The following is a 7,500-nucleotide window of genomic DNA, read 5'->3' on the forward strand; positions in this document are numbered from 1 at the left end:
GCGTATCTCTAGACTTGGTCAGCAAAATGCCCGTTTTTTCCTACTGAGTTGTTGTGCTTGGTTGTTTTTTAAACAGTTTCAATAATCAAGAACATAGATGAACTAAATTGGGTTGGTACAATTTTGTTAACAATCACTTATTTTTCTCCAACAACAACAGAAAAAGCAACCATGAAGTTCTTCCGGGCTCGTCCGGGATTTGAACCCGGGACCTCTCGCACCCAAAGCAAGAATCATACCCCTAGACCAACGAGCCGACAAATGCCTGAACAATCGATGTCATTGTGACAAGATCCCTTGTAACTGGGCAAGAGAATTTAAGCAGCGTATCTCTAGACTTGGTCAGCAAAATGCCTGTTTTTTCCTACTGAGTTGTTGTGCTTGGTTGTTTTTTAAACAGTTTCAATACTCAAGAACATAGATGAACTAAATTGGATTTTTATAATTTTGTTAACATTCACTTATTTTGCTCGAATAATGTCAGACAATGCAACCATCAAGTTCTTCCGGGCTCGTCCAGGATTTGAACCCGGGACCTCTCTCACCCAAAGCGAGAATCATACCCCTAGACCAACGAGCCGACAAATGGCTGAACAATCGATGTCAACGTGACAAGATTCTTTGTAACTGGGCAAGAGAATTTAAGTTGCGTATCTCTAGACTTGGTCAGCAAATTTAAATTTTTTTCCTACTGGGTTGTTGTGCTTGGTTGTTTTTTAAACAGTTTCAATACTCAAGAACATAGATGAACTAAATTGGATTTTTACAATTTTGTTAACATTTACTTATTTTGCTCCAATAATGACAGACAATGCAACCATCAAGTACTTCCGGGCTCGTCCGGGATTTGAACCCGGGACCTCTCGCACCCAAAGCGAGAATCATACCCCTAGACCAACGAGCCGACAAATGGCCGAACAATCGATGTCAACGTGACAAGATTCTTTGTAACTGGGCAAGAGAATTTAAGTAGCGTATCTCTAGACTTGGTCAGCAAATTTCCATTTTTTTCCTACTGGGTTGTTGTGCTTGGTTGTTTCTTAAACAGTTTCAATACTCAAGAACATAGATGAACTAAATTGGATGTTTACAATTTTGTTAACATTTACTTATTTTGCTCGAATAATGACAGACAATGCAACCATCAAGATCTTCCGGGCTCGTCCGGGATTTGAACCCGGGACCTCTCGCACCCTAAGCGAGAATCATACCCCTAGACCAACGAGCCGACAAATGACTGAACAATCGATATCAACGTGACAAGATCTCTTGTAACTGGGCAAGAGAATTTAAACAGCGTATCTCTATACTTGGTCAGCAAAATGCCCGTTTTTTCCTACTGAGTTGTTGTGCTTGGTTGTTTTTTAAACAGTTTCAATACTCAAGAACATAGATGAACTAAATTGGATTTTTACAATTTTGTTAACATTCACTTATTTAGCTCAAATAATGTCAGACAATGCAACCATCAAGTTCTTCCAGGATTTGAACCCGGGACCTCTCGCACCCAAAGCGAGAATCATACCCCTAGACCAACGAGCCGACAAATGGCTGAACAATCGATGTCAACGTGACAAGATTCTTTGTAACTGGGCAAGAGAATTTAAGTAGCGTATCTCTAGACTTGGTCAGCAAATTTCAATTTTTTTCCTACTGGGTTGTTGTGCTTGGTTGTTTTTTAAACAGTTTCAATACTCAAGAACATAGATGAACTAAATTGGATTTTTACAATTTTGTTAACATTCACTTATTTTGCTCGAATAATGTCAGACAATGCAACCATCAAGTTCTTCCGGGCTCGTCCAGGATTTGAACCCGGGACCTCTCTCACCCAAAGCGAGAATCATACCCCTAGACCAACGAGCCGACAAATGCCTGAACAATCGATGTCAACGTGACAAGATCCCTTGTAACTGGGCAAGAGAATTTAAGCAGCGTATCTCTAGACTTGGTCAGCAAAATGCCTGTTTTTTCCTACTGAGTTGTTGTGCTTGGTTGTTTTTTAAACAGTTTCAATACTCAAGAACATAGATGAACTAAATTGGATTTTTACAATTTTGTTAACATTTACTTATTTTGCTCGAATAATGACAGACAATGCAACCATCAAGATCTTCCGGGCTCGTCCGGGATTTGAACCCGGGACCTCTCGCACCCTAAGCGAGAATCATACCCCTAGACCAACGAGCCGACAAATGGCTGAACAATTGATGTCAACGTGACAAGATCTCTTGTAACTGGGCAAGAGAATTTAAGCAGCGTATCTCTAGACTTGGTCAGCAAAATGCCCGTTTTTTCCTACTTGGTTGTTGTGCTTGGTTGTTTTTTAAACAGTTTCAATACTCAAGAACATAGATGAACTAAATTGGATTTTTACAATTTTGTTAACATTCACTTATTTTGCTCGAATAATGTCAGACAATGCAACCATCAAGTTCTTCCGGGCTCGTCCGGGATTTGAACCCGGGACCTCTCGCACCCAAAGCGAGAATCATACCCCTAGACCAACGAGCCGACAAATGGCTGAACAATTGATGTCAACGTGACAAGATCTCTTGTAACTGGGCAAGAGAATTTAAGCAGCGTATCTCTAGACTTGGTCAGCAAAATGCCTGTTTTTTCCTACTGAGTTGTTGTGCTTGGTTGTTTTTTAAACAGTTTCAATACTCAAGAACATAGATGAACTAAATTGGATTTTTACAATTTTGTTAAAATTTACTTATTTTGCTCGAATAATGACAGACAATGTAACCATCAAGATCTTCCGGGCTCGTCCGGGATTTGAACCCGGGACCTCTCGCACCCTAAGCGAGAATCATACCCCTAGACCAACGAGCCGACAAATGGCTGAACAATCGATATCAACGTGACAAGATCTCTTGTAACTGGGCAAGAGAATTTAAACAGCGTATCTCTAGACTTGGTCAGCAAAATGCCCGTTTTTTCCTACTGAGTTGTTGTGCTTGGTTGTTTTTTAAACAGTTTCAATACTCAAGAACATAGATGAACTAAATTAGATTTTTATAATTTTGTTAACATTCACTTATTTTGCTCGACTAATGTCAGACAATGCAACCATCAAGTTCTTCCGGGCTCGTCCAGGATTTGAACCCGGGACCTCTCTCACCCAAAGCGAGAATCATACCCCTAGACCAACGAGCCGACAAATGGCCGAACAATCGATGTCAACGTGACAAGATTCTTTGTAACTGGGCAAGAGAATTTAAGTAGCGTATCTCTAGACTTGGTCAGCAAATTTCCATTTTTTTCCTACTGGGTTGTTGTGCTTGGTTGTTTTTTAAACAGTTTCAATACTCAAGAACATAGATGAACTAAATTGGATTTTTACAATTTTGTTAACATTTACTTATTTTGCTCGAATAATGACAGACAATGCAACCATCAAGATCTTCCGACCTCGTCCGGGATTTGAACCCGGGACCTCTCGCACCCTAAGCGAGAATCATACCCCTAGACCAACGAGCCGACAAATGGCTGAACAATTGATGTCAACGTGACAAGATCTCTTGTAACTGGGCAAGAGAATTTAAGCAGCGTATCTCTAGACTTGGTCAGCAAAATGCCTGTTTTTTCCTACTGAGTTGTTGTGCTTGGTTGTTTTTTAAACAGTTTCAATACTCAAGAACATAGATGAACTAAATTGGATTTTTACAATTTTGTTAACATTCACTTATTTTGCTCGAATAATGTCAGACAATGCAACCATCAAGTTCTTCCGGGATTTGAACCCGGGACCTCTCGCACCCAAAGCGAGAATCATACCCCTAGACCAACGAGCCGACAAATGGCTGAACAATCGATGTCAACGTGACAAGATTCTTTGTAACTGGGCAAGAGAATTTAAGTAGCGTATCTCTAGACTTGGTCAGCAAATTTCAATTTTTTTCCTACTGGGTTGTTGTGCTTGGTTGTTTTTTAAACAGTTTCAATACTCAAGAACATAGATGAACTAAATTGGATTTTTACAATTTTGTTAACATTCACTTATTTTGCTCGAATAATGTCAGACAATGCAACCATCAAGTTCTTCCGGGCTCGTCCAGGATTTGAACCCGGGACCTCTCTCACCCAAAGCGAGAATCATACCCCTAGACCAACGAGCCGACAAATGCCTGAACAATCGATGTCAACGTGACAAGATCCCTTGTAACTGGGCAAGAGAATTTAAGCAGCGTATCTCTAGACTTGGTCAGCAAAATGCCTGTTTTTTCCTACTGAGTTGTTGTGCTTGGTTGTTTTTTAAACAGTTTCAATACTCAAGAACATAGATGAACTAAATTGGATTTTTACAATTTTGTTAACATTTACTTATTTTGCTCGAATAATGACAGACAATGCAACCATCAAGATCTTCCGGGCTCGTCCGGGATTTGAACCCGGGACCTCTCGCACCCTAAGCGAGAATCATACCCCTAGACCAACGAGCCGACAAATGGCTGAACAATTGATGTCAACGTGACAAGATCTCTTGTAACTGGGCAAGAGAATTTAAGCAGCGTATCTCTAGACTTGGTCAGCAAAATGCCCGTTTTTTCCTACTTGGTTGTTGTGCTTTGTTGTTTTTTAAACAGTTTCAATACTCAAGAACATAGATGAACTAAATTGGATTTTTACAATTTTGTTAACATTCACTTATTTTGCTCGAATAATGTCAGACAATGCAACCATCAAGATCTTCCGGGCTCGTCCGGGATTTGAACCCGGGACCTCTCGCACCCAAAGCGAGAATCATACCCCTAGACCAACGAGCCGACAAATGGCTGAACAATTGATGTCAACGTGACAAGATCTCTTGTAACTGGGCAAGAGAATTTAAGCAGCGTATCTCTAGACTTGGTCAGCAAAATGCCTGTTTTTTCCTACTGAGTTGTTGTGCTTGGTTGTTTTTTAAACAGTTTCAATACTCAAGAACATAGATGAACTAAATTGGATTTTTATAATTTTGTTAACATTCACTTATTTTGCTCGAATAATGTCAGACAATGCAACCATCAAGTTCTTCCGGGCTCGTCCAGGATTTGAACCCGGGACCTCTCTCACCCAAAGCGAGAATCATACCCCTAGACCAACGAGCCGACAAATGGCCGAACAATCGATGTCAACGTGACAAGATTCTTTGTAACTGGGCAAGAGAATCTAAGTAGCGTATCTCTAGACTTGGTCAGCAAATTTCCATTTTTTTCCTACTGGGTTGTTGTGCTTGGTTGTTTTTTAAACAGTTTCAATACTCAAGAACATAGATGAACTAAATTGGATTTTTACAATTTTGTTAACATTTACTTATTTTGCTCGAATAATGACAGACAATGCAACCATCAAGATCTTCCGACCTCGTCCGGGATTTGAACCCGGGACCTCTCGCACCCTAAGCGAGAATCATACCCCTAGACCAACGAGCCGACAAATGGCTGAACAATTGATGTCAACGTGACAAGATCTCTTGTAACTGGGCAAGAGAATTTAAGCAGCGTATCTCTAGACTTGGTCAGCAAAATGCCTGTTTTTTCCTACTGAGTTGTTGTGCTTGGTTGTTTTTTAAACAGTTTCAATACTCAAGAACATAGATGAACTAAATTGGATTTTTACAATTTTGTTAACATTCACTTATTTTGCTCGAATAATGTCAGACAATGCAACCATCAAGTTCTTCCGGGCTCGTCCGGGATTTGAACTCGGGACCTCTCGCACCCAAAGCGAGAATCATACCCCTAGACCAACGAGCCGACAAATGGCTGAACAATTGATGTCAACGTGACAAGATCTCTTGTAACTGGGCAAGAGAATTTAAGCAGCGTATCTCTAGACTTGGTCAGCAAAATGCCTGTTTTTTCCTACTGAGTTGTTGTGCTTGGTTGTTTTTTAAACAGTTTCAATACTCAAGAACATAGATGAACTAAATTGGATTTTTACAATTTTGTTAAAATTTACTTATTTTGCTCGAATAATGACAGACAATGTAACCATCAAGATCTTCCGGGCTCGTCCGGGATTTGAACCCGGGACCTCTCGCACCCTAAGCGAGAATCATACCCCTAGACCAACGAGCCGACAAATGGCTGAACAATCGATATCAACGTGACAAGATCTCTTGTAACTGGGCAAGAGAATTTAAACAGCGTATCTCTAGACTTGGTCAGCAAATTTAAATTTTTTTCCTACTGGGTTGTTGTGCTTGGTTGTTTTTTAAACAGTTTCAATACTCAAGAACATAGATGAACTAAATTGGATTTTTACAATTTTGTTAACATTTACTTATTTTGCTCCAATAATGACAGACAATGCAACCATCAAGTACTTCCGGGCTCGTCCGGGATTTGAACCCGGGACCTCTCGCACCCTAAGCGAGAATCATACCCCTAGACCAACGAGCCGACAAATGGCCGAACAATCGATGTCAACGTGACAAGATTCTTTGTAACTGGGCAAGAGAATTTAAGTAGCGTATCTCTAGACTTGGTCAGCAAATTTCCATTTTTTTCCTACTGGGTTGTTGTGCTTGGTTGTTTCTTAAACAGTTTCAATACTCAAGAACATAGATGAACTAAATTGGATGTTTACAATTTTGTTAACATTTACTTATTTTGCTCGAATAATGACAGACAATGCAACCATCAAGATCTTCCGGGCTCGTCCGGGATTTGAACCCGGGACCTCTCGCACCCTAAGCGAGAATCATACCCCTAGACCAACGAGCCGACAAATGACTGAACAATCGATATCAACGTGACAAGATCTCTTGTAACTGGGCAAGAGAATTTAAACAGCGTATCTCTATACTTGGTCAGCAAAATGCCCGTTTTTTCCTACTGAGTTGTTGTGCTTGGTTGTTTTTTAAACAGTTTCAATACTCAAGAACATAGATGAACTAAATTGGATTTTTACAATTTTGTTAACATTCACTTATTTAGCTCAAATAATGTCAGACAATGCAACCATCAAGTTCTTCCAGGATTTGAACCCGGGACCTCTCGCACCCAAAGCGAGAATCATACCCCTAGACCAACGAGCCGACAAATGGCTGAACAATCGATGTCAACGTGACAAGATTCTTTGTAACTGGGCAAGAGAATTTAAGTAGCGTATCTCTAGACTTGGTCAGCAAATTTCAATTTTTTTCCTACTGGGTTGTTGTGCTTGGTTGTTTTTTAAACAGTTTCAATACTCAAGAACATAGATGAACTAAATTGGATTTTTACAATTTTGTTAACATTCACTTATTTTGCTCGAATAATGTCAGACAATGCAACCATCAAGTTCTTCCGGGCTCGTCCAGGATTTGAACCCGGGACCTCTCTCACCCAAAGCGAGAATCATACCCCTAGACCAACGAGCCGACAAATGCCTGAACAATCGATGTCAACGTGACAAGATCCCTTGTAACTGGGCAAGAGAATTTAAGCAGCGTATCTCTAGACTTGGTCAGCAAAATGCCTGTTTTTTCCTACTGAGTTGTTGTGCTTGGTTGTTTTTTAAACAGTT

General features: G+C 40.2%; 12 non-coding genes across 12 annotated transcripts; all 12 read right to left on the reverse strand.

The window, feature by feature from the left end:
* Positions 1-832: 832 nt before the first annotated feature.
* trnap-ugg (transfer RNA proline (anticodon UGG)) lies at positions 833-904 on the reverse strand. Its single transcript has one exon. It is a non-coding gene; the product is annotated as a tRNA-Pro (tRNA).
* A 252-nt stretch (positions 905-1,156) lies between these two features.
* On the reverse strand, positions 1,157-1,228 carry trnap-agg (transfer RNA proline (anticodon AGG)). Its single transcript has one exon. It is a non-coding gene; the product is annotated as a tRNA-Pro (tRNA).
* An 890-nt stretch (positions 1,229-2,118) lies between these two features.
* On the reverse strand, positions 2,119-2,190 carry trnap-agg (transfer RNA proline (anticodon AGG)). The gene has a single exon. It is a non-coding gene; the product is annotated as a tRNA-Pro (tRNA).
* A 252-nt stretch (positions 2,191-2,442) lies between these two features.
* trnap-ugg (transfer RNA proline (anticodon UGG)) lies at positions 2,443-2,514 on the reverse strand. Its single transcript has one exon. It is a non-coding gene; the product is annotated as a tRNA-Pro (tRNA).
* Positions 2,515-2,766: 252 nt separating this feature from the next.
* On the reverse strand, positions 2,767-2,838 carry trnap-agg (transfer RNA proline (anticodon AGG)). Its single transcript has one exon. It is a non-coding gene; the product is annotated as a tRNA-Pro (tRNA).
* A 575-nt stretch (positions 2,839-3,413) lies between these two features.
* trnap-agg (transfer RNA proline (anticodon AGG)) lies at positions 3,414-3,486 on the reverse strand. Its single transcript has one exon. It is a non-coding gene; the product is annotated as a tRNA-Pro (tRNA).
* An 890-nt stretch (positions 3,487-4,376) lies between these two features.
* trnap-agg (transfer RNA proline (anticodon AGG)) lies at positions 4,377-4,448 on the reverse strand. The gene has a single exon. It is a non-coding gene; the product is annotated as a tRNA-Pro (tRNA).
* A 252-nt stretch (positions 4,449-4,700) lies between these two features.
* On the reverse strand, positions 4,701-4,772 carry trnap-ugg (transfer RNA proline (anticodon UGG)). The gene has a single exon. It is a non-coding gene; the product is annotated as a tRNA-Pro (tRNA).
* A 575-nt stretch (positions 4,773-5,347) lies between these two features.
* Positions 5,348-5,420, reverse strand: trnap-agg (transfer RNA proline (anticodon AGG)). Its single transcript has one exon. It is a non-coding gene; the product is annotated as a tRNA-Pro (tRNA).
* A 576-nt stretch (positions 5,421-5,996) lies between these two features.
* On the reverse strand, positions 5,997-6,068 carry trnap-agg (transfer RNA proline (anticodon AGG)). Its single transcript has one exon. It is a non-coding gene; the product is annotated as a tRNA-Pro (tRNA).
* Positions 6,069-6,320: 252 nt separating this feature from the next.
* On the reverse strand, positions 6,321-6,392 carry trnap-agg (transfer RNA proline (anticodon AGG)). The gene has a single exon. It is a non-coding gene; the product is annotated as a tRNA-Pro (tRNA).
* Positions 6,393-6,644: 252 nt separating this feature from the next.
* trnap-agg (transfer RNA proline (anticodon AGG)) lies at positions 6,645-6,716 on the reverse strand. Its single transcript has one exon. It is a non-coding gene; the product is annotated as a tRNA-Pro (tRNA).
* Between the last annotated feature and the right edge of the window lie 784 nt (positions 6,717-7,500).

Source organism: Pungitius pungitius, chromosome 4, assembly GCF_949316345.1.
Source record: "Pungitius pungitius chromosome 4, fPunPun2.1, whole genome shotgun sequence".
Lineage (NCBI taxonomy): Eukaryota > Metazoa > Chordata > Actinopteri > Perciformes > Gasterosteidae > Pungitius > Pungitius pungitius.